This window comes from Cyprinus carpio, chromosome B3 (assembly GCF_018340385.1).
Source record: "Cyprinus carpio isolate SPL01 chromosome B3, ASM1834038v1, whole genome shotgun sequence".
Taxonomy (NCBI): Eukaryota; Metazoa; Chordata; class Actinopteri; order Cypriniformes; family Cyprinidae; genus Cyprinus; species Cyprinus carpio.
Genome location: NC_056599.1, coordinates 1,044,927 through 1,050,548, shown reverse-complemented (window position 1 = coordinate 1,050,548; position 5,622 = coordinate 1,044,927). Strand labels below are relative to the sequence as shown.

Genomic DNA, 5,622 nt, shown 5'->3' with positions numbered 1-5,622 from the left:
ACCAGTATATAAAAAAGACACACCTATCCTGAAGGCGTGGCGCGATCGAGGCGTTTCGGTGTGTGCACCTGCACTTTTTCTTCCTCGGGAGAAAGGAGAAAGTCCCCCTTTTTTCTGAGCTGCTTTTAAAATTATTATTTTTATTATATTATATGCCTATATATTTTCCAGTTTGCGCACTTCCCTGTCAAAGAAATATATTCATAAAATCTCAGATCGCGAGATGAGATTGATTTGTCGAGCACTCATCCGCACTTCCTGTTCCACTTGTGTTTTTCTCTGCTTGTGCCTCGACTTTATGGCTAATTGGACTGAAAACACATATAGTTAACCTGAAATCTAAAGATCTCTTCTAAATTGACCAAGACAAGCTAACCTAAACTTAACTGAACTAAACTAAACTAGTTCAGTTTAGTGATTTTTGTTGATCTTGAAGTGTTATGTAGGCAACTCCAGTAACACCAAAATAATTCAAATGGTTTATTGCCTTGTGCAAAGTAAATTAAACTGGGCCCCTTTTTCTGGTGCATAGCCTATTTTAAATACATCATATAATCGTATACTTGTTATCATTTTAATTATTTTAATGTGGTAGCCAATGCATTGCGTTTTGAACCATGTTAAAGAGTTAGTGGACATTTAAATTAAATGATATATTATGGATAGATGCAGTTTACAGTAAAGTGAGTTTAGCTGTTGCTCATAGCATTTTAGGCAAAAGATGATCATGTGATGATTGTTCTATTTCATCATATAACATTTTGTTGTAATTTTATGGAAAGCATAAAAGTTAATGAACTGCTAAAGAAATGTGCAGTAATCCAGAGGTCATAGATGTATGAACAGGCATTTCTGCACCAAGAACAGATCAAATGTTCGGAAGCTTAGCAGTGTTTCTGAGGTGAAAGAAGGCTGTTTTTATAACATGGGAGATGTGCTTTTCAAAAGACAAGTTTTCACAATGTGCACTTTGTATTTTGTAATACTTATGTTTAGGATCTCATCCATCTGATGTTCATCTGATGTTCACTATGGTTATGAATATAATACATAACTTTTTAATACACACTGGAAATTCCCAATATTAAACAAATAGGATGTTTGTGTTGTAAGAATGCACAGGAATACTTAAGATATAAGAACACAGACTTGTTAGGTGATGTTTTCTTATTCAAATCGTGCGATTTCCAACAGAAAGTACTGTATGGGAATACTAATAAAAAGCAATATGGTGATGCGCTGGCTTCATTTCTGTGATGTCATGACCAATCCAGTTCTCTATTATAGATCAGTGGTGTAAACTTATAATAATGGATTACTACGGTAGTGTGGACTTTATAGACACATGCACACACACAACTATAAAGTCCTCAAGACGCATCACATTTTAGCCCCAGGGCTTGTTTAATACCAGGTTCAGATACCATCCCTTCTTACAAGAGATGCAAATAAGGATCAGTTGCAAAGCTACATGACAGTATTTCTTGTATTTGCGTTTTCTGAAAACATCATATGTGGAAGAATAACTAGTCATTTAAAAAAAAACAACAGTGAAGAAAAAGGTAAAAAATTAATCTCGGTCTCTCTTAATTAAAAGTGTTCCACCCTCTTTAGCTTCCTGAACAAAGTTTGTAAAAAAAAAAAAAAAAAAAAAATCTTTTTGAACATAATATAAAACTCATAAGAAAGCAAAATGATATAAATTTATATCATGAAGCAAAATTATACACAATAATAAAATTTTTTGACATTGGTCTTTGGGGAGGAACTCCATCGAGTTGATTAAATCTCACAGTTGAATCTGCAGGTTTTGAAGATGAAGATAAACTTTATTCACTGTGAAACTTTATATGTTTCTTGTCATGTCTGGTTAGGACAGATTTATCATCAACATCAGATCTGAAAGTGCTGGATATGAAGATGATCTAGTTACTGTGATTATTTTTTGTATGTCTGCGTAGATCAGATGAATTATTGAAACGCTTCCCACATTCAGTGCAGTGATACAGTTTCTCTCCAGTGTGAACCCTCATGTGTTTCAGACTTGATGACTGACTGAATCTCTTGTCACAGTGTGAACACTTGTAGGGTTTTTCTCCAGTGTGAATCCTCTCATGCACTTTTAAACAGTGAGCTGCAGTGAAAGTCTTTTCACACTCAAAGCACATGTACTCTTTCACACCCATATGTGTTTTCTGGTGTACTTTTAAATATTGTAAACATGAAAAACTCTTTCCACACAAATTACAAGTATGTGGCCTCTCATTTGAATGAACTTTCAAGTGTTTCTTCAGTACTGAAGCCCACATAAATGATTTGCCGCATTGATCACATGCGTGCAGCTTCTCTCCAGTGTGGATGTTCATATGATCATTAAGGCTTGATGATTGTGTAAAACTCTTCCCACATTGATCACAAGGAAATGGTTTCTCTCCAGTATGAACTTTCATATGTGCCGTAAGGCTCCCTTTTATTGTGAAACTCTTCCCGCATTTATCATATGTTTACGGTCTTTCTCCAGTGTGCATCCATTCGTGTGTTTTCAGGTCTCCTGAATGATTGAATCTCTTGTCACATTGTGAACACTTGTACGGTTTCTTTCCAGTGTGGATCCTTTCGTGTGTTTTCAGGTCTCCTGACCGACTGAATCTCTTGTCACAGTGTGAACATTTGTAAGGTTTTCCTCCACTGTGAATTCTCATGTGAACATCAAGATGACATTTGTATGTGAAACTCTTTCCACGCTGAGTGCAGATGAAAGATTTCTTGGCTCTTCTTTTCTTTAAATCTTTCCGTTTGGTTTGAGAGCAACTCAAACGTTTTTCTCCAGTTTTGACACAATTTTTCTCTTCAACTTCACTCAATTCTTCTTTCTCCTGGTTCCCTTCAATCAGCTCTGAAATAAAAGTAAAAATTGTGAAACCTGATGTCAAGTAGATAGTTGCTATGCAAAATGTGGATAATTCTGATGTATTTTTATTAACTCTGAAACTTTCAATTAATGAGGTACATTGATCTTAAAAATTACTATTTTTAAAACATCATAAACACAAATCCCATGTTTCTATAGGGAGAACTAATAAATTTGTTTGAGCAACTACATAATTTAATAATATATTTTGTTGAAAAAGTGTCTCCTATGATTTGCAACTTCATCTAAATTAGTGATTTTCAAACTGGGGTACACATAGTGAGGGAGGGGTAGGCCTATAACAACTTGAGGGGGTAGGTCACGATAACAACTTGTTTGTTGAGTGATATATTGCCCCATAAAAAAAACTGCGATAAGCGATATTATTGTCATTTTATAACCATTTTATGCAATTGTAAGAATAAGTCATATATTCTTGCCTTCGAGATCGCAATTATAATTTCTGGTTCAGGTTAGGCTACTGAGCAGAGGAGACCAGGTACCCGGGACCAAAGAATGAGACACACAAAGTGCAGTTCATTCTAAGCTCAATTTTATTATGCCCAGTGGGTCACATATATACTACAGTTTGCGGAAATGAAACAATCAACAGTCTGGAGAAAACTTGCCAGACCAGCATAACTAATTCCATTACATAATGATTAGATCAAAATGTCACAGTCAGCAAGAATTAAGTTTGGCACTTCACTTTAGAGCACAATGGCCCAATGTCCCTAGACACAAGATACAGGATACAAGATGTTCACTCAGAATCTCACAATGGCCACTTTAAGACAGTCAAAGACATGTCTTACTTAATCGTGAACAGTCTTGGGCATCATCTTAATAAACATCACATTTTTGTAGATATAAGACTATATGTGAAATCATCCTTTCAGTTAGTATGAACACTCATATTTGTTAGACATAATGATAATACATCCAATATAAAATCAGTAATCCTTAAAATGTAAAACTTTAACTTAATTAGTCCCAGTACTTATTCATCATTTTCTTCAGAATTTAACTCATATGTGTGTACATAATCTTCCCCTACATAAGTATCAGCATCAGATTCAACTTCATCTGTGTTAATCACATGCATCTCAATTTGTTGAGCATCTGTGTCAATTGGCAAGACCGGATTGGTTACTTGCATCATCGCTTGATAAGTACCCCTGGTAGTGATTGCTGAAATAGAATGCATAATAGAACTACTAATACATTGCATCACACAGGGTGCTATCAGAACCAAAATCAACAATAATACAACAATTGGTACGACAGTATGCAAAATCCAAGTTCCCCATCCACCCCCACAGGCCATCCAGCCATTCCAACCATGAGGAATCAGCCCTCTTTGGGTCAGGGATGGATTCTTTCATATGATCCACAATATTCGTTATGTTGTCTTGTCACACTCCTCCTTGTTGCGAGGTCAAGAGGTCAAGCACTAGTCTGTTTTGGACAACTGCTTCTCTCATCTTCTTTAACTCTTCTGTAATTAATCCTAAAGCGTGAGCAGTATCATTCTCTAATGACAAAACCTGCCAGGCTAAACCATTAATCTTATTTAAGGCAACTGCAGTTCCTACTCCTGGAAAGAAACTAGCTATAGACCATCCTACATTTTCCCATGGAGTGGTCCAAGGACTAGCTATCTTGTAACCATTATAACGATCAGGTATACTCTGAATATCTCGTTTCTGTCTAGTATGCTTTACCTGTTTCCCACAAGTATCAATGTCTTTCCTTGTTAGGACTGTAGTTCCTGTAGAGAGCAGAGCTGGGTAGCAACATCCACGCCAGTCTCCCTCATCTAAATGATAGTAAGCCATTCCTCCACAGGTCCAACTTATACCTGGGGCACTATCCAAATAGGAAAATGGACAATGAAAATTCTCAACAGTTTGATTTTCATACTTAATAGTACAATTATAATTTCCATTTACAGTGTTTTGAATCAGAGTTATGACATTCTTACATGTTGACATTCCCACATAATGTTTCCCTTTGTTTGAACAAATACACAAATCTGCGAAATGTGACTGTACATGGAAAACTGGTCCTTTGAAAGGCAGTCTATCATATGAACAATTATAATCTTGAAGAGAAAACAACAATGCCTTATTTGCTCTTAGATTATTTGTCATCTGTAGAATCTTAGACATCTGTGGTGGTATATCACATCTATCCCTTTCAGGGCATACCATATTTGAAGTTACTGGATGTGTTTTTCATGCTGAATGTAACTGCATACATATCCAACATTCTCCTTCTACTTCCTCTTTCAGAGTTCCTCTTTGTAACAATGCCAGTGCACATGCATAATTCCCTTCACATTTTGCTTTTGCTGTTCTAACTTCCTTAACATTATCACTTAGATCAGAACTCATAATAAGCTCTACATCTTTTTCAGATGCATCTTGTGGTAAATCAATCAGGTTTGGAGATAAATCAGAAAATTCCCTTTCAATGATTTGTTCTTCTTCAGTCATCACAACAGTAATCTGAACACTCTGATACACATCTGCTCCTTGTATAGACCATGCGCAGTAATATCCTCCAGTGTCTGTGTACTGTACCTTGGCTATGGTGATATTTAATAACCATGCATATCCCTTACTCCCATCTCTCCAAATCATTCCAGATTGCTCTTTCTTTACTATGTCTATCTTGAATCTTTCATCAACTTCCCATGCTCCTGTCCC

The 5,622-nt window shown here is 36.0% G+C and overlaps 1 pseudogene; it reads right to left on the bottom strand.

Annotated features, from left to right (window-relative positions):
- Positions 1-1,925: 1,925 nt before the first annotated feature.
- Positions 1,926-4,070, bottom strand: LOC109054733 (annotated as a pseudogene).
- Between the last annotated feature and the right edge of the window lie 1,552 nt (positions 4,071-5,622).